Raw genomic sequence first — 24,342 nt, 5'->3', positions numbered from 1 at the left:
TTCAAATTATACAATTAAAAAATGTCACCATAATTGATTAAATGATGATACTTGCATGGAGTTTCAGTGTGGTGGATTCAATAAAATTGCATTTAATTTTGCTTTTGGTTAATACATTATTTGCTTTTGTCAATTCAATGAGGTGAACTGCAGTGAAAGTAAATGCATATACTGAACAGTTGGTGCAGAGTTTCATCCTGATGGATTAAAAATTATGCACAGTTTTGACATTTTACAATGAATTCAGGATTCAAGTCATTTCACAATGAATAGCTATGTGACGTGAACATATCTTGAAATGCAGCCAAATAATTTTCTGCAATAAAATCTCTTGTAGAATACAAGTAAAAATAAAAAAAACATGCAGGAAAATCTGTTTTTGATGCATTGGTGGAAAGCATTTCTGACATCATTAAAAAGTTTGATTTCCAAATAAGCATGTATGTCAGAAGGTGATATTTCTGATCCTTATTTCTTGGGGGGAATTTGTGTAGCACAAGATAGAAGTAAAACACAAAAATCTGCAGACTCCGAGGTTGAAGTAAAAACACAACGCTGGAGAAATTCAGCAGGTCAGTGTATTTTATATAAGAAAGATAAAGATACAAAACCAGATTTCAGATATATTGCCAGAGTAAACACATGATATCACATACTACCCTGAGATCCTTTGTCCTGCAGGCAAGGCAGAATGATCCCTTATTGCAAAAAAATACTGTACACAATGTGCACATATAAACAAATAAAGAAATGTAAACAACTGACTATGCAAAATAAAAGTACAAAGATAAAAGTTTTTAAATGAGGCCCTGATTGAGTTTATTGTTTAGGAGTCTGATGGCGGAGGGGTAGCAGCTGTTCCTGAACCTGGTGGTATAAGTCTTATGGCACCTATACTTGTTTCCTGATTATAGCAGAGAGAACGGATTATGTGCTGGGTGGTGTGGATCCTTGATAATTTCTGCTGCTTTCTGACAGCAGTTTTCTCCATAGATATTCTGAATAGTGGGGAGGGTTTTGCCTGTGATATCCTGGGCTACGCTCACTACCTTTTTCAAGGCTTTACACTCAGGGGTATTGGTGCCCCCATATCAGCACACTTTCCACCACACATCTGTAGAAATTTGCCAGTTTCCAATGTCATGCCAAACCTCCACAAACTCCCAAGGGAGTAGAGGTGCTAACGTGCTTTTTTATGATACCTTTATGAGTTAAATGTAGTCAGGCACCTGAACAAAATTGTGGATGGGGAGGGAAGAGGTAGATAAGAGAGAGAGCCCACACCAGCAAACAAGGGGGGGGGGGGGATAGCTGTGAATGGTGAAGGAAGAGTGGGGGAGAGCTGGAGGAAAGAAGAAAGGGATGGGGAAGAGAGGGAGAGTGAAGAATGGGCTAGCAGAAACTGCCATCTGGTTGGAGAAAGCCCTGACAGAAAATTAGGTCTTGCTCCTTCAATTTACAGGTGATCTTGGTTTGACAGTATGAGGCCATGGACAGTCATGTCAGAGCAGGAGTGGGGCACAAAATTGAAATAGTACCTTATGCTGGCACTGGGAAACAAGAGAAGGGGATAATGCAGACATAATGAGTTGGAATATTTGCCTCATCTAATTTCACATTTATTGGATCATACTCCACAATTTCTCACCTAAAATATACCTTCCCTTCTGTTTCATCAATTTTGCACTACCATGGAATTCTGGTTCATGCTGAAGTTGTTGATAGTGTCAAAGTTCATCAAACTATACAGCAAGATATAAATCAGTTAGAAATTTGCTGGTGAAATGGCAGATAATGGCAAAGCATGAGATACTGCATGTAAATGACAGGATCCTAAGGCATGCTGATGTTCTGTAGGATAATGGGAAGAAAGTCCAAAGCTCCTTGATGGTGGCAATATAAGAGGAGAAGGTTGTATAAATGTAGTTGGCATAGCTACCTTCATTGTTCAAGGTAGTGAGTAGAAAAGTTGGAAAGTTATGTTAAAGCTGTGTAAAACTTGGCTAGGGGGGAAGGGGGGGAGGGGGGAGGGGGGAAGTTGATCTAATTGTGACTTGCCAAATATTTCAAAGGGTGAATAGAGTGGACGTGGAGACAATTTTTTTCAGCCATGGAAGAGAATTATTTCTCTGAACTTGCTGTTATTGACCATTTTGATTGTTCTTAATTTATTCATTAGAGTAGGGGTTTCCAAAGTGGTTGATATCGAGCCCTGGGGGTCAATCCAAGGGGCTGATAAATGCCAGGGGGTCAACTGAATTTTTGGGGTTGAAAAATTGTAGACCCTGAGGACCCCACTTCTGCCTGGGAGTCCAAGGTCCCCGCTCCTGCCTGGGAGCACAAGGCAACTTCTTCAATGTGGACAGCACAGCACCCGATGTTGAGAATGGTGATGCTATCGCTGACACCGAAGACTTGGACCCAGCCCCTTTAGCATCTCCCTGGCCAGAAGCAAAGGTTTTTTTTTAACTGTTATTGCAATCACTTGCTTGCTTAATTTACTGATTCTTTACTTGGCAATTGGGATGTTATTACAAAATTTGGGTTGTTGCTGGCAGGTCCAGACACCATACAGCATAATGCACATAGAAACTGCACGTCTACTGAATTACCTATTTAATTTTTTTTTTGTACATGCCTGGGGTTCTATGAGGGATCAAGGATTCCATGAAGGGATCAATGGTCTAAAAGTTTAGGGACCCATGCATTAGAGAGTACCAAAGGGTATAAATTTTGTGTCAGAGGCTCAGATAAGATCCTAAAGTTCAGCTCCATTGACATCATGTTTTCGCAGCACTCCTTCCAATATTGTTTGCTCAAGAGAAAAGCTTCAAAGTGGACTGCATAAAATATTCTCCCCAGACTGACTAACTGTCTCAAAGTGTGAAGCAGGTTGGGAAGGAAAATTGAATAGACCACTATTTGCTGCTCATGGCATTTAGGACATGAGGATAATATCAGCAAAATGTATCCTTTTTAAAAGAGTGTCTCATAATGAATACTTTTAATTTTCTTTATCCTCTTCCATTAATGATGAAATCATATGTTTACAGCAGAATTATTGGTTTTTCCCTCCAAATACTTCTCTATTCCTCCTCTAAAAATTATGCCGCTGCCTGATCTAATCTGTGTAACAAAACCTTCCATGTTATGAGAATACTCCACAAAGAGAATTTATTTCTAACCTCACTTCATGTTCTCTTGGTGACACCGTTAAATTAGTAAGTTCTGTGATAAACATTTAAACATTCACCCCATTGAAAAACCATTTCCAATCCTCTAAGCATTCTCTATGCCATGGAATTATTCTATCTTGATCTTAAGTTTCTTCTTATAACCTAGGTTCTCATACCCATTATATTAAGAACATCGTACTGAAGAGGAGCAGATCTTTCGGCCTACAATGTCTGCGCTGAACATAATGTCCAAATTAAACTGAAAGTCTGCTGCTTTGACATGATACATAATCCCTCTAATTCTTGCATCAGCCTTTCAGAAGCAGACCTCTGAAACATGATTAGTGCATCTGCTTCCACCACTACTCCTGGCACCGACACTCTCTGTGTAAAACAATTGCCTTACATAACTCCTATAAATCGCCACTCCACTCACTTTTAACGTATGTCCTTTAGTGTGTAACTTTTCATCCTGGAAAAAAAGATTCTGATTGCCTATCCTGTCCATGCTTATTATAGATTTGTATATTTCTATTGGGTCTCCCCTCAGCCTCTGACTCCCCATAAAAAAGGAATCAAGTTTGTTCAACCACTCTCCTAGCTCATATGCTCTAAGCTAGGCAACATCCTAGTAACTTTTAAAAGCCTCCATATCCTTCCTGTAATAAGATTACCAGAATTGCACACAATAATGGTGTCTTGAACTCCACATATTAGTGATCTACCTTCACAATTTCATATTATCTGTAAAGTTTGCTGTAAATATTTGTTTATCTTTCTTCGATTCAAGAAGTCTTTCTTCTTTTGTAACTGATGAATCACATTGCACAAATGCTTCTTCCCAACAAAACTGAATTAAAACTTCTTCTAACAAATTACTCATGACATTGAATAAATCTCCAAAGGCTTGCCCCTCAAGTGAAGAGACCCTTTGGAAATGTTCTTTATTATGTAAAATGTCTTAAAAAAAAGATGCCTTTGTCCTTAACATATTGTCCCAATTAATTCCTTACCACCCATGTACGCCAAGAATCCTACTGCAGTCTTGGCCTCCAAAGACACAATTCCAAATCAAAATTTATTGTCATGAACATGTCATGAAATTCCATTTTACAGCAGCGTCACAGGGCAGATATTTCGATAAACCATATTTCAAAATAAATAAAAAATAGTGCAAGAAAAAGAAAAAAAAACACAAACTGAGGTAGTGTCTACAGTTCATTGTTCATTCAAAAATCTGATGGCAGCAGGAAAGAAGCTGTCCTTGTGCTGCTGAGTGCTCATCTTCAGGCCCCTTTACCTTTTACCTGATGGTAGCAGTGTGAAGAAGGCATGGCCTGGGTGATAGGGATCCTTGAAGATAGAGGCTGCTTCCTTTGGGCTCCATGGCCCTGTTTTCAGGGAATACCAGCAAGCACATATACTCTGTGTCCCCATTTTAAGAGATTGGTTTTATACCCATGAACCAGTTGGTTCATATTTGTCTTCATACTGTAGTTTACCCATAGAGTCAGTCTGGAGTATACATGATGAAAGGTTAAAGATGGACAAAGAGGCACTGCCTCTTCTAGATGTCTTAGATGGAGTGAAGACTGGTGCCCATGATGTTGCGGGCAGAGTTAACCCGCTGAAGTTTTTCCCATCCTGAGCATTGGCACCTCCATACCAAACAGCGATGCGACCAGTCAGAATGCTCTCTGTGGTAGACCTTTAAAGTTTTCAAAAGTCTTTGGTGACATATTGAATCAACTGAAACTTCTCACCAACTATAACAATGGGTGAGCCTTCATGATTGCAGAGATGTAGATATCCAGGAAATTTAATTTATTTTTAAAAATATTTTATTTAATCAACATATAAATGATAATAATAACAAACAATAATACAAATATACAAATAATACAAATATATGTTGGAAGTGTATATAGAAAGAAAGAAAATGAAAGTAAAAACAGAAACTAAAACTAAAAACTGAAAAAAAACCAGAAACCCCTCCTCCCCCTTTAACCTAATCTAATCCCACAACTAATCTAAATATATTGTATAATATATAACATAACAACTACATATTATTTTGGATTGCTTTGGATGATACTCAAGGATCCCAAAAATATGATTCCAGAAATTATTATTTGTTCAGGGAGAACCTCACTGGTCACGAGAATTTTTAATAAAAATATTATAATTTTAATCTCCTAAATTTAGCATAGGGGCTCCAAATTTATAGAAATAAGGAATATTTACTCCTTAAATTATGTGTTTTTTTTCTAAAGGGATACAACTTTGAATCTCAGTATGCCATCTTTCTAATGTTAATGAAATGTCAGATTTTCACATTACAGCAATACATTTCCTTGATATTACTAAAGCCAATTTAACAAATTTCAATTGAGAATCCAACAGAGGTAAGTTAGGTGTAATACTTTCAAAATTTCCTAATAATTCAGGATTCAGGTAAGTCCAAAACTGCATTGTGCATGGTCTGATAAAGGCAAAAAATTTGGAAAAAAATTGCAAATTTTAAAGGGCCATCCTGGTGTCTCCACTTCAGAGCAAGAGGGGGATGTGGAGGTGGATTCAGATGAATCTAGCAGTGCAGAAGAAGGAACAAGTTCAGAAGAAACAAGATTTAAAGGCAAGAAAAATACTTTTAATAAGAGAATGGATAAAATTGAAACTAAAATTGATAAACTTTCTGAGACTCTGGAAAGCAATTTAAAGCTTTTAACTGCAGAGTTAAAGGAAGTTAGGATTGATATTACTGTATTGATAACTAATGTCTCACAAAGAGTTGATAAAGTGGAAGAAAAAATCCAAGATCTGTGTGAAGAGGTTTAAGACAGGACAAATGTTAATGAAGACTCTGTGACTGCTTTGGTTTTTATGAATAAAAAATTGCTTGAGAACATTGATATTCTGGAAAATTACAGTAGAATAAATAATCTTAAAATTGTGGGGATGTGTGAAGGTAAAGAAGGTCAAGAAGTGATATGTTTTTTTCAAGAGTGGATTCTGAAAATGTTTGGAGAAGAACATTTGGAAAAGAAGATTTTGATAGAGAAGCTCATTGAGCTCCTAGACCAAAACTGGGTCCTAATCAGAGACCTCATTCTCTCTTGATTAGATTTTTGAATTACCAAGATAAGGAGAAGATACTTGGTTTGGTGATGTGTAGAGCTAAAGAATATAGACCTTTGAATTATGAAGGGGATAAGATTTTTTAAAATCCAGATTTGAGTCAGGCTCTTTTGAAGAGAAGAATTTAACCCTGTTAAAAAGGCTTTATATGATAAAGGTTATAGATTTGTTCTTCATTATCCAGCTTCTTGGAAACTATTTTTACCAGATCAAAAGAATGTGTTTTTTTACAAATCATTTTCAGGCTGAAGATTATGTCAAGCATCTGTCTGAAACCCAATTAATAAGGGTTGACAATTCAAAATGAGCTACTGATACATAAAGAGGGGATTGTATTCCCTCTTTCTTTTTCTTATTTTCTTTTTGTATTGATGGATGAATGGAGGGTGGTAATGCTAGTATTTCTGGCATGTTTTGTAGGGGGGGGTTTACTTTATCTTTTCCTCATTTTTTTTAATACCATTCTTTTATAATGTGTTCATTTTAAATAATTTTGATGTTTTTAGATTGCAGACGTTGACACCTTGGACCAAGGTATTGTGTGGAAGTTCTTCCTGAATAAGAGTTCTTGATAGAAATGTTTAAAAATGTTTTGATAAAGATGAAGAATAAAGCAGTTAAGATCTTGAGTTTTAATGATAACGGGATCAATGGCCCAATAAAAAGAATTTAAAGTTCTCGACCTTCTCCATTGTTGACGCCTCTATGATGACTAGTTCCTGTTCTCTGGATTTCCCCCTGAAGTCTACAATCATCTTCTTTGTTTTGCTAACATTGAGTGCAAGGTTATTGTGACACCACTCAAAGAACTGATCTATTTCCTGTAGACTTCCTCATTACCCTCTGTGATTCTACCAGCACCATGGTGTTCATCATCAAATTTGTTGGTAGTATTTTAATTGTGCCTGGCCACACAGTTACCGGTGTAGAGTAAATAGAGCAGTGGGCTACACATTTGTCCTTGAGGTGCCCCTGTGTTGATGGTCAGTGAGGAGGAGACATTGTTTCCAATTCTTATTGATGTGGTCTTCTGATGAGGAAGTCATGGATCCAGTTGCAGAGTGAAGTACAGAGGGCTAGGGTTTGGGGCTTGTTGATCAGCCCTGAGGGAATAATGGTGTTGAAGGCTGAGCTGTCGTCGCTGAAGAATTGCCAGTTGTTTGAATTGCTGTTGTCTAGGTAATCCAGAGCCGAGTGGAGAGACAATATATTGTGTCTGCTATGGAGCGAATGTTTCATTAGACAAATTACAGTTTCTGACAATGACCAACTTCTTAAAGGTTTGAGGGCTACAGGGCAATGGTCATAGAGGTAGCTCAGTCTCCCCTTCTTGGGAAAAATACTCACATTCAACATCCCAATCTGGTCATGTGAGTTGGTAACCTAATGAAAGGGGTTGTGATGTTATCGCATGGTCAATGTGAATAATGTTCCTCATATTTAATGGGGAATGTGCAATGAAAATCAAAAACAAATTAAAAACCAGATCATGTTAACTTACAAGAACACTGTAAATGCTTTTAAGAAATTACAGATGAGATTTACTTGGTTGATTCTAAGCATAAATAACGTCAGTTACAGGGAGAGACTGGTGTTTGATGCCTCGGAACTGAGGAGGTTATAAGGACACCTGGAATCATGAAGAGTTCAGATGGAAGAATTGAAGAGAAGCTGCCCGCATTGGTGTAACAGTCAAGAATTAAGGGAGCTAGAATGAAGGGAACTGGCAAACAAACCAAGTGTCATGAAGAGAAAACATTTTTTAAGCACAGTGAATTGTTAGTGTTACATTATCAGCAGTAGTAGTGGAGGCAGATTCAACAACGACATTCAAAAAAAGAGCTGGTAAAGCATCAGAAAGATGCAATTTGTATGGTTATTAGAAGAGGATGGGAGAGTGGGACAAGGTGGATCATTCTTATTTCTTCTTCTTTGGCTTGGCTTCGCGGACGAAGATTTATGGAGGGGGTAAAAGTCCACGTCAGCTGCAGGCTCGTTTGTGGCTGACAAGTCCGATGCGGGGCAGGCAGACACGGTTGCAGCGGCTGCAGGGGAAAATTGGTTGGTTGGGGTTGGGTGTTGGGTTTTTCCTCCTTTGCCTTTTGTCAGTGAGGTGGGCTCTGCGGTCTTCTTCAAAGGAGGTTGCTGCCCGCCAAACTGTGAGGCGCCAAGATGCACGGTTTGAGGCGATATCAGCCCACTGGCGGTGGTCAGTGTGGCAGGCACCAAGAGATTTCTTTAGGCAGTCCTTGTACCTTTTCTTTGGTGCACCTCTGTCACGGTGGCCAGTGGAGAGCTCGCCATATAACACGATCTTGGGAAGGCGATGGTCCTCCATTCTGGAGACGTGACCCACCCAGCGCAGCTGGATCTTCAGCAGCGTGGACTTGATGCTGTCGACCTCTGCCATCTCGAGTACTTCGATGTTAGGGATGAAAGCGCTCCAATGGATGTTGAGGATGGAGCGAAGACAATGCTGGTGGAAGCGTTCTAGGAGCCGTAGGTGATGCCGGTAGAGGACCCATGATTCGGAGCCGAACAGGAGTGTGGGTAAGACAACGGCTCTGTATACGCTTATCTTTGTGAGGTTTTTCAGTTGGTTGTTTTTCCAGACTCTTTTGTGTAGTCTTCCCAAGGCGCTATTTGCCTTGGCGAGTCTGTTGTCTATCTCGTTGTCGATCCTTGCATCTGATGAAATGGTGCAGACAAGAACTGCAGATGCTGAATCTTGAGCAAACAATGAGAAGGTGGAGGGAGTCAGTGGGTCTGGCAGGATTCATAGAGAGAAATGGTCCATTCATGTTTTAGGTCATAGATGGAGCTGGTAGGACCACAATGGGTCAAATGGTCTGTTTCTATTGTATAAATTATTTTCTGATTACCAGTCTAAATTGTTGCTGCCTCAAGAAAAATAAACCATTTGAATTTGGCCACTGCTTTGGCATTAATGAGATAAAAGAACAACATGGCATCAATGTCTAACAGAAAAGAAATGAACCTCCCCCATTCTGTTCTCTTACATATGTTCATACAAGTTACAGAATCTTTATCAGATAAACATTGTGATACTTTGGTTCATAAACAAGTTTTTAAAGGTCGATTATGTTGTATTTACATTGACCTTGTTTTACGCAGCAAAGAATTCAAGTTGCATATTATATATTTCAGCCAAGTCCTTCCCAAAGTGCTTCATGTATGAATTTTTGATTGGCCCAATGATATAAGGTGATGTTTCTTCCAACTGCAACTTAAATGAAATAGAGGAAATGTTACTTTCCAATCCAGTGCTCTTCCAAGGTTGACTAAAGCAGAGTTTGATAATTTGACATCCATCACAACCCTCTACCTTTGGTATTAATATTAGACAATAGACAATAGGAGCTGGAGTAGGCCCTTCGGCCCATTGAGCCAGCACCGCCATTTTACAGATCATGGCTGATCACTACCATCAGTACCCCTTTCCAGCCTTATCCCCATAACCCTTAACTCCTTTGTCCACTAGAGTCTTATCTAACTCTCTTTTGAACATAATCAGCGAATCTGCCTCTACCACCCTCTGTGGCAGAGCATTCCACAGATTCACACTTCTCGGTAAAAAAATGTTTTCTCATCTCCGTCCTAAAGGGCCTACCCTGTATTCTTAAACTATGCCCTCTAGTCCTCGTCTCCCCCATCATTGGGAACAAGTAATCCGACTTCACCCTGTCTATCCCCCTGATAATTTTGTAGACCTCAATCATGTCCCCCCTCATCCTTCTAAACTCCATCGGATACAGTCCAGTTTTTCTAGCCTTTCAGCATATGTCAACCCCGCTATCCCTGGAACTAACCTTGTAAATCTGCGCTGCACACCCTCTATAGCTAGTTTGTCCTTCCTCAAAATTGGAGACCAAAACTGGATGCAATACTCCAGGTGGGGTCTCACCAGGGCCCTGTACAACTGTAGAAGGGCGTCTCTGTTCCTATACTCCAATCCCCTCTTTATGAAAGCCAACATGCCATTTGCCTTCTTCACAGCTTTCTGAACCTACATGTTAGCCTTCAGTGACCGGTGAACAAGTACACCCAGATCCATTTGCACCTCCCCACTCCCTAGCTTGTCTCTATTTAAATAATACTCAGCTTTCCTATAATTGCCCCCAAAATGGATAACCTCACATTTGCTCACATTGAACGTCATCTTCCATTCAGCAGCCCACTCCCCCAACCTGTCCAAGTCCCTCTGCATTTTCCTGACATCCTCCTCATACCCAACACCGCCACCCAGTTTACTGTCATCTGCAAATTTGTTCATGTTATTAATAATCCCTTCATCCAAATCATTTACATAAATTACAAACAACTGAGGACCCAATACCGATCCCTGCGCCACTCCACTCGTCACATCCTGCCATCCTGAAAAAGACCCGCTTACTCCAACCCTTTGTTTCCTATTTCTTAACCAATTTCCTAACCATGTTAGCACCTTACCTCCAATACCATGCTCCCTGATCTTGCCCACTAGTCTCCCGTGCGGTACCTTATCAAAGGCCTTCTGGAAATCCAAATACACCACATCCACTGGCTCTCCCAAGTCCACCCTCTTTGTCACATCCTCGAAAAATTCCAGAAGGTTAGTCAAGCATGACTTACCCTTAAGGAATCCATGCTGACTAGCCCTTATACTATTATTTCTGCCTAAGTGTTCTGCTATTACTCCTTTTATGATAGATTCCAATATCTTCCCCACCACTGATGTCAGGCTGACCGGTCTATAATTTCCCGTTTTCTCCCTCCCTCCCTTCTTAAAAATCGGCACCACATCAGCCACTCTCCAATCCTCAGGGACCTCCCCCGAATCTATGGAACTTTGGAAAATGTCGACCAGTGCTTCCACAATTTCCATAGCAACTTCTTTAAGCACCCTGGGATGCAGCCCATCAGGCCCTGGGGATTTATCAGCCCTCAGTCCCAACAATTTACTCACAACCTTCTGTTTCTGGATCCGGATATCCATTAGATCCCCTACTTCCCCAGGAAAGTTCCCCAAGTCTCTTGATACCGCATGACCACTACCCCCTAACTGACCATAACCTATATCCTCCTTGGTGAAGACAGTTGCAAAGTATTTGTTAAATTCCTCAGCCATCTCCTTGTTTCCGGTAATAATTCCACCCTTTTCCATTCTTAATGGACCAATTTTTGACCGAACCAATTTCTTCCTCTTCACATATTTAAAAAAGCTTTTGCTATCCTTCATTATATTATTTGCTAATTTCCTCTCGTACTTCATTTTCCCCTCTCTTATGACTTTCTTAGTTACCCTCTGATGCTCTTTGAAGGTTTCCCAATCCTCTAACTTCCCACTCCGCTTCGCTATCTTATACTTACTCCCTTTGGATTTGATATTGCACTTGATTTCATTAGTTAGCCACGGCTGCCATTTGCATCTCCTAGAGCCTTTCCTCCACTTTGGAATAAATTTTTCCTGAATCCTGTGAAAAATGTCCAAAAATACCTGCCATTTTTCCCCAGTTGTCCTCCCAGCTAGTGTATCTTTCCATTTTATTTTGGCTAGCTCCTCCCTCATAGCTGCATGATCCCCTTTATTTAACTGCAGTACAGATGCTTCTGACTTCCTTTCTTTTTCCCTTTCTAATTGCAGCTCAAAAGTAACCATACCATGGTCACTATTCCCTAATGGCTCCCCTACAGCGAGGTCACTTATTAACTCTGAGTCCAGAATCGACTTCCCCCTGGTAGGTTCCTCCACTAGCTGCTCCAAGAAAATATCTCGTAGACATTCAATAAACTCACTCTCTTGTGTTCCTGCCCCCGTCTGATTATCCCAGTCCACCTTCATGTTGAAGTCCCCCATAACTACCGTATTGCTACCACTTTGACATGCCACTCTTAATTCCTGATTTATACTTCTACCGATATCTGAGCTACTTTTCGGAGGCCTGTAAATGACCCCCATTATGGTCCTCATGCCTTTGCAATTTCTTAATTCTATCCAAACAGACTCTACCCCACCTGTTTCAATGTCTTTCCTTTCAAACACCTGAATTTCATTTCTTACCAACAGAGCTACCCCACCTCCTCTTCCTAACTTTCTGTCTTTTCAATAGGACGTGTACCCAGGAACATTTATTTTCATTGCCATGGTCATCATCAATATATTAGGAGTCAATAATGACTAGAAACTCAACTGAACCAACCACAAACAATGACTCCAAAGTAAGCAAAGACTGTGGATCCTGAGGCAATTGATTTACCTCATCAAATCCAAAGCCATTTTGTACCATCTACAGGACATATGTCTGGAGAAGGATGAAGTATTTGGTTTTACCAACAACTCTAAATGACTCATTTTTATCCCGGTCAAAGCAACTTACTTGATCCATACCATAAAAATGTGTTGTTTTTTTTCCACCACAGATACACAATGTTGGATTATCTGCTGAATGCAGCACCATTACTTGCCCAGGGTACTCTGACAGCACCTTCCAATTAATTATTTGTCCTACTGATTATTCCTTGTTGCTAGGTGCAAGCACCAGAATTTACATCCCAACGCTTTGAGAATATATCACCAGAAAGACTCCAATGGTTCACATAAGCAGCCACTCAAGGACAGTTACAGAAAGGGTGACCTTTGTAATCCTGCAAATATTTAAAAAATAGTTCACAAATGACTGTCAGTTCTGCATCAGGCTACATCTCAATTCACTAATCATTGTCTCTACAGGCTTTAAAGATTTAGGAGCTCATTTTACAATCAGATCTTCAGGCTCTGATTCTTAAAGTAGTTCTCATTCTGGTTCTGAAGTGGATAGAACATCCAGAGCATCCAGGAGTATGGAAGTTAAAGTACGTCTTCCTCACACCTTAATAATATGGTATGTGGTATAACCTCCTACTTCAAAAATACCAGTGATACCTCTGTGTGATATTCCAGTTCTCACAACTCATAATTCTCTGTCTAAAGGGATGAGTAAATGAGGTAAACTCTGATTTTAATTTGGCTAGATGGCCTCTCTTATGACTTCCTGTTGTGAATGGTCTGGATTTCACTTGATCCAGTGGGTTCCCTGTTCTTGCCTACCCAACCAGCTCCATGCCTATGGCCCTGTAGGTAAAACTGTGCTGTGGGCCTCTGCACTGCAACTCTCTTTCAAAGTGGGACAGTCTCCAAGGGTCGATGAAGCCCCATAAGGCTGTGAAATGCTTTACCAACTATTCCCATGTGTTTCTTATGATCCAAAACATTTAGATAATTATCCATAAAAAAAATAACAAGTACAATTGAAGTTACAAAAGTTAAAGACAAGTGTACTCCATTTAGTGCTCACAATACAAAGCCAAGTGCAGGTTAAGGCGATCACTGTGTATAGCACATGTGATCAGTTTGGAGAGGCCACCTGAGCTTCCTGCATTTCCCCTTTATTCTCCATTCTGATGTAACTGGGGCCTCTTGCTCTAAAAAATGGGGCCCTGAGTCAAACCTGAGGATAGTGCAAATTTTCAGACCCACTGTTGAATTCTCCAACTCTGGAAGACTCACATTTATGGTTTATATTATAACTGGACTGTGGAGCGTGTCGAAAGAACCAAAGACTTGTTGATCCAAACCAAGGCTTTTATTAACTAAAAGCATATCACATGTAGGTCGACCAGTCCAGAATGACCTGGCCTGGCTAGGAGCAATCCTTTAAGACCTGCCGGTAGGTGTGGCTACGCTCTCAGCCAATCACAGTCATCCTACACTTTTTCTTTCTTTGGCTTGGCTTCGCGGACGAAGATTTATGGAGGGGGTAAAAAGTCCACGTCAGCTGCAGGCTCGTTTGTGGCTGACAAGTCCGATGCGGGACAGGCAGACACGATTGCAGCGGTTGCAAGGGAAAATTGGTTGGTTGGGGTTGGGTGTTGGGTTTTTCCTCCTTTGCCTTTTGTCAGTGAGGTGGGCTCTGCGGTCTTCTTCAAAGGAGGTTGCTGCCCGCCAAACTGTGAGGCGCCAAGATGCACGGTTTGAGGCGTTATCAGCCCACTGGCGGTGGTCAATGTGGCAGGCACCAAGAGATTTCTTTAGGCAGTCCTTGTACCTTTTCTTTGGTGCACCTCTGTCACGGTGGCCAGTGGAGAGCTCGCCATATAACACGATCTTGGGAAGGCGATGGTCCTCCATTCTGGAGACGTGACCCATCCAGCGCAGCTGGATCTTCAGCAGCATGGACTCGATGCTGTCGACCTCTGCCATCTCGAGTACTTCGACGTTAGGGGTGTAAGCGCTCCAATGGATGTTGAGGATGGAGCGGAGACAATGCTGGTGGAAGCGTTCTAGGAGCCGTAGGTGGTGCCGGTAGAGGACCCATGATTCGGAGCCGAACAGGAGTGTGGGTATGACAACGGCTCTGTATACGCTTATCTTTGTGAGGTTTTTCAGTTGGTTGTTTTTCCAGACTCTTTTGTGTAGTCTTCCAAAGGCGCTATTTGCCTTGGCGAGTCTGTTGTCTATCTCATTGTCGATCCTTGCATCTGATGAAATGGTGCAGCCGAGATAGGTAAACTGGTTGACCGTTTTGAGTTTTGTGTGCCCAATGGAGATGTGGGGGGGCTGGTAGTCATGATGGGGAGCTGGCTGATGGAGGACCTCAGTTTTCTTCAGGCTGACTTCCAGGCCAAACATTTTGCCCATCCTACACTACAATCTGTACATATACACATTGGCGATAGAATTTATACTATCACATGGATGATCTGTTGTAATCTATCCATCAATGATATTGATTCGGATTATCTCTCTCCAGTTGTATCGTCTGACATGCTGGGCATGCCTCATAGCCCGACTCTTTGCAACTCATTAAACAAACAAAAAAGCACAATCTTACTCTAATCGTCCCATTAACTCATTTCTCTGGGCTTCACCCTATCAGAGATGCCCCAGTTAATTTTTTAAAATTTAGAAATTTAGCACAGCAACAGGCCCTTCTGCCCCCTGAGCTCATGCTGCCCAAATTACCAAGACACTCCATATGTGCTTTGAGGGTAGAAGGTAATAAAAATACCTGGAGGAAACTCATGTGGTCATGTACAAATGACTTACAGACTTCTCTGGATTCGAAATTGGGTTGCTAGCTCTGAGATAGCTTAACTCTAACCATGATGCTATGTTTATCCTATACATTCCTCAACTACCTTCTCTTCAACTTAAAACATAATTTGTTTTACTATATTTTTGATAATGGGTATTTGATCTGATACATCGACATTCATTTAACTTTCTACTGGTGTGTGAAGTTAAGTCACCTTTATTTATCATTCATACCATGCTCTCACAGTAAAGACATTATAGACTTTCTCCAGGACCCACAGAGCATAACTTAAAAGATGTATACAGTAAAAGTCCACGGAACATTATCCACATATGTTCTGGAAATTCAGGAGCCTGATGGCTTGGGGGAAAAAAAAAACTGTTGCCTAATCTGGATCCAAGGGCCCAAGTGCAATGGTACCTCCTACCAGATGGCAGAAGGGAGAACAGTTTTCATGGGGATGTGTGGAGTCCTTCACAATGTTTATTGCCTTTTATCTGCATTGAGTGTTGCATGTGTCCTTCATGGTAGGAAGAGAGACCCCAATGATCTTTTCCACTGCCTTCACAGGGTGTTGTAGTCCGAGGTGGTACAGCTTCCAAACCAGGGGGTGATGCAGTTGAACAGGATGCTCTCAATCCACTGTAGAATGTAATGAGGATGGAAGGTGGGAGATGGACTTTCCTCAGCCTTTGCAGGAAGTAGAGGTGCTGCTGGGCTTTCTTGTCTATGGATCTGGTGTTAAGGGACCAGATGAGATTCTTCACCAAGTTCACTTCAAGGAACCTGACGGTCGAGCCATCAATGGTCAGCAGAGTGTTCCCCCCCTTCTCCACCCTGAAATCGACAACCATCTTTTTTGTTTTATTAACGTTCAGATACAGATTGTTGGCTCTGCACCAGTCTGTTAGCGACTGCATTTAATCTCTGTATGCTGCCTCCTCATTCTTACTAATAAGGGCCACCACAGTCATGTCATCAATAAACTTGATGATGTAGTTCAAGCTGTGTTTAGCTGCACAGTTGTTGGTCAACTGAGTGAACAGCAGTGGATTAAACACGCAGCCCTGTGGGATCCCCATGCTCAGTGTGATGACCTTGGAAGTGCTGTTACCGATCCGGACTGCCTGAGGTCTCCCCTACAGGAAGTCAAGAATCAAATTGCAGGGGGTGTGGTATGATGGTGCAGGTGGGAGATGTGGGAAGACACCACTTCCGGCAGAACTATTCAAGAATCCAATTGCAAAAGGAGGTATTTAGTCCCAGCAGGCTCAAACTTCCTTTTCAGGTACTGAGATATGATGGTATTGAATGCTGAACTGAAGTCAATAAATAGCATTCAAACACACTAGTCCATATTTTTCAGGTGAGTGAGGGCTAGATGGAGGGTGATGGTGATGGCATCATCTGTAGAGTGATTGGATATGTATGAAAACTGCAGGGAGTTCAGTGACGGGGAGAGAAGTGCCTCTCAAAACACTTCATGATGATGGAAGTGAGTGGATGTCTTTGGCATGGGGAGAATGGTGGAAGCTTTGAAGCATGTTGGGACCATGGCGCTTGTCAGGGAGCTGTTAAAATGTTGGTGAGATCATCTTCTAGCTGAGCCACACATCCCCTGAGCACTCTGCCAGTAATGTTATCTGGTCCAGCAGCTTTCTGTGGGTTGACCTTGTCTAACCCTCTCTTTAAATGACCCACTGCAAGATACAGCACCTGATCATTTGGAGGAGAGATTGTCTTCTTCGCCGCCATGTCATTTTTCACCTCAAAACATTCATAGAAGTTGTTCAGTGCATCTGGGAGAGAGGTATCACCAGCACAGGCAAATGGTGTAGTCTTGTGTTTGGTGATATCTTGAATGCCCTTCCACATGTGTCTTGTGTTCTTGCTGTTCATGAAGTGACTAGGAATGGTCTGGGCATATGCAAGCTTTGCTTCCCTGATGGCCTTAGATAGCTTGGCTCTTGCAATAGCTAGGGCTACCTTGTTGCCTGCTCTGAAGCCATTGTCTGACCAGCTGAGGACTTCCAGCATATTCTATTTTTGTTATAGATGTGAAATGAAGGGGGGAAAAAAGCAGCTTATCCTCCCCCATCTAATCAGCCTAGTTTGGTGATCCATGTCAAATGATCAAGTCTGAGAAGTACATTCCAACCAGGTGTGCAGGTCTGTTGCAGGAGCACAATAACTGGGTCATTCATGTATCATACTAGAGGTCATTCATTTAAATGAGGAGTGAGAAGTTTAAAGGAAATTTGCAGGGCGATTGTCTTTACATGGAGAGTAATGGGTGTCTGGAACATGCTGCCAGAAGTTGAGGTTGAAGGTGGAAGAGACATGAATAGGAAGGAGATGGAGGGGGATCCATCATGTGCAAGCAGCAGTGATTTAATTTCATTTGGATGCCATGTTCGACACAGACATGTGGGCCAAAGGGCCTTTTCCTGTGATGGACTCTTCCATGATCTCTGCATCTGGTTTGCTTTCTTTAAGGAATCATCTGCTGGCCATCAGAATAAGGCTCATTTGTTGGTCGTCACCTGTCTATTTACACAATTTGAAGTCTAACCAATTTTTAAAAAGATTTAATACATTTTACACAGTTTTTTCACCACAAATTTCTCATACGTGAACACAAATGAGACCACACAGGCTGTTGGTGACTCAGTGAAGCTGTGGGCTGCTGGAGACTACAGTCAAAGGACTCACACCAGGCTGTGGACTGACTGCTGGACTCTAGCTCGAGGCTGGTGCCAGGTATTAGAATCAACGTGCGAGAGAATGCCGAGGGTGCTGAAGGGTTCCTGATTGTGTCGGAGGTTTGTATCTGAAGCTTGGGTTGCCGAGGGTTTGGACTGGAGTCTGTGAGGCTGCGGGAGTGCTGGAGTTGAATCCACAGACACTCAGTGACTCTAGAGGGTCTTTCTTTTGCTTCTCTTTCTCCGAGCAATCAACGGCACAAGCATAGCCTCTTCCCCGCTGCCATCATATTCCTGAATGATCAATGAACTGCCTTACTTTTTGTGCACTACTATTTTTAATAAAATAATAAGGTTATAATATAAATGTTTGCACTACAACCCTGCTGCAAAACACTGAATTTCATATCTTGTTCATGACAATAAATTCTGACTGTGAGAAGTGCCCGGCAATTTCTGCTGATGGCAAGTCTATCTGCCTTACAGCAGACAAAAGCCAATTTTATGTAATACTGTTTTTTAAAATTACATGACAATAAAGGAATGTTGAATCAATTGATAAAGAAATCTTAAATCTTTGAATGAACTATCAAAGGAAGCTTCCCTGTAGCACTGTGGGTCGGCTAAATGGAAAGTTCAAGCACCCTTAAAAAGGCACAACAGTTCCATCTAACAATGCCCACAATATTCAATTAAATTACTTTGGTCAACTAAGTGATGTGGTCCTGCATATTCCTTTATGAAAAGCTGCATAGGAAGTAATTATACATCAAAGCTAGACAGGCAATTAATGAAGCTGGTGAGGAGAAGCACAAATTACTGCATGATTTTTTTGATGTAGTTGGATTGTCAGAGATACAGTTTAAATAAAGGCCAGAAATATTAATATTCCTGGATCTTCACATATTCAGGAATGCTAAAAAAAAAACAAGAAGAGAATGGTATAGTTATAAAGATTCAGAGTAAGATTTCAATTCTAAACAGTAAGCTGTAACTAGACAGAGCCTGAATGGAATTTTTTTGGCTTGATTTATGTAAAAAATGGGATTCTTACCATAAGACTATAAGGCCATAGGACATAGGAGCAGAAATAAGATGTTAAGCCCATTGAATCTGCTCCACTATTTAAACATGACCTGATTCATTTTTCCACTCAGCTTACTTCCTGCCCTTCTCCCTATAGCCTCTGATACCCTGGCCAATCAAGAACCTATCAATCACTGCCAATGACCTGGCCTCCACATATGTGCAATAAATTCCATAGATTTACTGCCCTCTGGTGAAGAAATTTCTCCACCTCTATGTTCTAAGCGGATGCCCTTCAATCCAGAATTTGTGCCCCCTTTGTCTTTGACTCTCCCACCATGGGAAACAACCTTGCTACATCCACACCTTTTAACATTCAAAATGTTTCAATGAGATCCACCCTTATTCTCCCAAATTCCAATGAGTACAGGCCAAAAGCCATTAAGCATTCCTCATATGATACCTTTTCATTCCTGGAATCATCCTTGTGAGCCTCCTATTCACCCTCTGTAACATCAGTATATCCTTTGTTAAATGAGGAGCCTGCAACTTCTCACTATACTCCAAGTGAGGACTCAATTTTATATTCTATTTCTTTTGACATGAATGCCAGCATTGTATGTCACTTAACCTTCAGACCATCCTACATGAAGGCTCCAGGTCCCTTTGCATCTGGTTATTTTCAATATTCCCCCCCATTTAGAAAATAGTCTTTCAATTTATTTTGTCTTCCTAAGTGCATGACCATTGTTACAAGATCAAACCAAAAACCACAAAGAAGGCATATCACACAGGGGAAAAGATGAACAATTACTTTATTAACAAAATTTCACCTTCAAACTTTAATTCAAAATTCCCCCTTTTACAACAATGCCCACTGGTTAATACACAAATTTCTATAACAGTGTAAAACTAATAAATTCCACAGCTTAAATATAACATATGTAATCAAAGTCTAAGTTATATTTCCAACCAGCCCACAGAAAAAAACTTAGACACAAAATAAACACAAAACACACAAGACTCACAAAACTTCAATTACAATCGAAGTAAAGATCGAAAACAAAATTCAGTTTGTTTGGTAAACTGAAGCCAAAAGATCTTTTAGCTAGAGAGAGCACAAAATTCGAAGTAGTCTTCTTGTGTTGCTTGCAGAGAGAAAAGAGAAAAAGAAGAATGGCTTGGTCTGGATCCTTCTGGCTGCCTTCAGAATGTTCATCCCTTTTAAAATGCCCAACATTCCAAACTGCCTCCCAGACAATGACTCATGCTTGGGCCTCCTTCCACTTCACAGCCACACCTAGTGCTGGTTTGTCTTCCAAGTCCAGAAATTTCGAGATTATCTTTTGTACATGCCCAATCAGTCTCCCTCTCTCTCCCTCTCCCTCTCAGCAGTCCACCTTCACCAAAGGCAAATTGTCACCTTCCAACACAAAACCACACAACACATAGGCCAATAGACAACACAGAGCTCTGTAACACCATACACCTTTTGACATTTTATTTCATTTGTCACTTCTCTTCTTTAATTCTAATCTATTAAAATCCTTCTGCAGCCTCCCTGTTTCCTCAACTCTACCTGCTCCTCCACCTATCTTTGTATCATCTGCAAATTTGGTCACAAAGCCATTCATTCCATAACCTAAATTATTAATATACAACACAAAAAGTAGTGGCTCCAACATTGAACCCCGTGGAACACCACTAGCCACTGGCAGCCAACCAGGATATAATCCCCATATACCAACTCTCTGCTTCTTGCCAATCAGTCAATGCTTTACCCACATCAGTATTTTTCCTGAGATATCATAGTCCCTTATCTTATTAACTGGCCTCATATATGGAACCCTGTCAGAGGTCTTCTGAAAATATTGTACGAATACAAAACAAACACTGCATCTCCAATATCTAGTCTGCTTGTCAACTCTTCAAAGAATTCCAAAAGGTTATGCTGACTTTGACCCATTTTGTCATGTGCCTCCAAGTACTCCATGACCTCATCCTGACAATTGACTCCAACATCTCTAGCTTCAGGCTATGAAGTATATCATTTACTTTCTGCTGCATCCCTCCTTTCTTGAATAGTGGGGTGACTTTTGCAATTTTCCTGTCTTACGGGACCATGCCAAAATCTATTGATTCCTGAAAGATAATTATAGATGCCTCCACAATCTCTACTGTTACTTCTTTCAGAATCTCAAATGTTTAATCCATCTGGTCTGACAGACTTATCCACTCTTAGTCCATTTTTGAGCACCTTCTCTTTTTAAATATTAACTGCACTCGCTTCCCTTCCCTGATCTCCTTCAACATCTTCCACAGTGAAGAGTGATGCAAATTACTCATTCAGTTCCTCTGCCATCTCCTTATCTCCAATTATTATTTCTCCAGTATTATTTTCTAATGGTCATATATCTACTCTCCCCTCTCTTTTACTCTTTATATACTTGAAGAATTGTTGTGTATCCTCTTTGATATTATTGGCTCACCTACTTCCATCCTTATGAGTTTTTAGTTACATTCGGCAAGTTTTTGAAAACTTCCTAATCTTTATCTTCCCACTTTTTTTCTTTGCTTCCTTGCATGCCCTCTTTTGCTATTACATTGGCTTTGACTTCCTTTCTCAGCAACAATTGTGATATTTTTCTATTTAAATATTTCCTCTTTTTTTTGGAATGCATTTTTCCTGCACCTTACACATTACTTGCAGAAACTCTATCCATTGCTGCTCTTCCGTTTTCCCTATTAGTGCCTCCTTTCAATCTACTTTGGCCAGTTCCCCTCTCATCTATTGACTCTGCTGAAGTACCAGCACATCTCACTTTAGTTTCTCCTTGTTAAAGATCAAATTCAACTCAATCATATTGTGATTACTACCCCTAAGAATTCCTTTACTCTCTACTCTCCAATCACCTCTGGTGCATTGCACAACACCCAATCCAGTAAAACCAATCCCCTAGTGGGCTCATCTCACTGGCTTTCTACAAATTCTCTCTCTTGAGATCCAGTCCCAACCTACTTTTCCCAATCTACTTGTATGACTAGCATAACATTCATGACAGAGTATATAGATATGTTTTTGGGAGATAAACTGGGAAAGTTCTTTTAAGAGTAGGTCACATACAAACACTTATTTGAAATACTGGAGCTCTGCCCCTTGCCCGACATGTCAGGGCCAACAGTCTTTGCAAGAGCTTTGGAGAGTGCCCAAGATATTTTACTAATGGATTGTTGTTTACAAAAAGGCAACAGATGAAAGATCTTGTTGGATTGTCTGGAAACGTACTAAGAGGGTCATGTGGTTTTGCAAGCAGAGAGAGTCAAACTGGTTATTTCTCAGAGAAAGAGAGAGAGGGAGAGAGGGAGAGAGGGAAGGAGGGAGAGAGGGGAGAGAAGAGAGAGGGAGGGCATGAGCGCGAGTGAGGAGAGCACGAGTGAGGAGAGCATCAGCGAGGAGAGCGTGAGTGAGGAGAGTGCGAGTGAGGAGAGCGCGAGTGAGGAGAGTGAGAGTGAGGAGAGCGAGAGTGAGGAGAGCGAGAGTGAGGAGAGTGAGAGCGAGGAGAGCGAGAGTGAGGAGAGCGAGAGTGAGGAGAGTGAGAGCGAGGAGAGCGAGAGTGAGGAGAGCAAGAGCGAGGAGAGCAAGAGAGAGAGGAGTGAGAGATCACCTTTACAGTGTTACAGTCAGCAACAGCAGCTGGGACTGAAACAGGACAAGCTGGCAAGCTTGTGGAAAACCCCATTTGTAAGATAGGTCCTTATTTAAGCCTGGTCAAACCCCTTATGTTTAATGCAAGAGGAGAGGACTGGCTGTCTAATGTTTCACTTGGAAAAGGAAAAACAAAAAGGAACTCTATGGTGACCTGCAAGAAAGAGGTTATCATTTGGAGAACCCTGAAGGGTACAACTTTCATCAGCAAGACACTGAAGTGGCTGATTAAAAAGGAATCAGCTGTGGATGTCCTGGAACAACAAATCTCTCTCTAAACCGACAAGAACGTTCCTGAGCGGTAACCATTTACCTTTTAAGCACCAAAACTTGGTAAACTTTATAAATGTTAAATTCTGTATAAAGTATAAGAATTGCCTGCAACCAGTGAACTTGGAGGAATGAGAAGTGAATTGGACTGTGAACCAATGAACTTTTCTGAAATTACACACACATTATATGCATGTGCGCTTAGAATTAGAAGAGGGTTAAGTTAGGTTAGTTAAGTCAATAGTGATAAGTTAAATTATGATTCTGTTTTCATGTTTAAAGATAATTAAAAGCAACTTTTGTTTAAGTAACCATTTATCTTGGTGAATATCTATTGCTGCTGGGTTTATGGGTCCTCTGGGCTCATAACAGATTGCCCTTCTGACATGCCTTTTCTATTTGCTGTTGTAATTTGTTGTCCACATCCTGTTTGGAGGTTTTTATATTATTTCCAACAATGTATTTATAAATTTGCCATAGAACCATAGAAAATGCAGCACCAAAACAGGCCATTTGGCCCTTCTAGTCTGTGCCAAAACATTATTCCTCTAGTCCCACTGACCTGCACCCATTCCATAACCCTCCAGATCTCTTCCATCCATCTATCTATCCAATTTATTCTTAAAACCTAAGAGTGAACCTGCATTTACCACATCAGATGGCAGCTTGTTCCAAACATCCACCACTCTCTGAGTTAAGAAGTTTCCCCAAATGTTCCCTTAAACCTTTCATCCTAAAGCCATATCCCCTCATATTTATTTCTCCTAATCTAAGTGGAAAGAGCCTACTTACATTTACTCTGTCTATTTCCTTCCTAATTTTGTAAACCTTTATCAAATATCCCCTCATTCTTCTATGCACGAAGGTACAAAGTCCCACCTGTTTAATCTTTCCCTGTAATCTTTGCAATGTCTTAACTCGATCCACAATAATTCTATGTCTTCTGATCTTACGTCACCTCCTTCAAATGATTTAAAGTTGTTCCTTACCAAATGAAGCATGCCATCCCCTCTGCTTATCTGCCTATTGTTTTGATACACTGAATACCCTTGGACATTCGGCTCCCAATGACATTATCCTTTGGCTATGACTGCAAGATGGCAACAAACATTATACCTGGCAATTTGTAACTGCAAGGTCATCCTCTTTATTTTATATGCTCTGTGCCCTTTAGCCCTTTATTTGTTATTTTTGACACTCTGTCCCTGCTGCATTGCAACTAATATCAATGTCTGCAATGTTGCCCTATC

The 24,342-nt window shown here is 40.9% G+C and overlaps 1 long non-coding RNA gene across 10 annotated transcripts in view; it reads right to left on the bottom strand.

Moving 5' to 3' along the window:
- LOC138757237 (uncharacterized) overlaps positions 1-24,342 on the bottom strand; it is a 107,697-nt gene that overhangs the window by 72,188 nt on the left and 11,167 nt on the right. The gene's annotated exons all lie outside the window — the stretch shown is intronic.

The sequence above is a fragment of the Narcine bancroftii genome, chromosome 3 (genome assembly GCF_036971445.1).
Source record: "Narcine bancroftii isolate sNarBan1 chromosome 3, sNarBan1.hap1, whole genome shotgun sequence".
Lineage (NCBI taxonomy): Eukaryota > Metazoa > Chordata > Chondrichthyes > Torpediniformes > Narcinidae > Narcine > Narcine bancroftii.
Note: the sequence above shows the minus strand (reverse complement) of the source record. Positions and strands in the feature narration are given on the sequence as shown.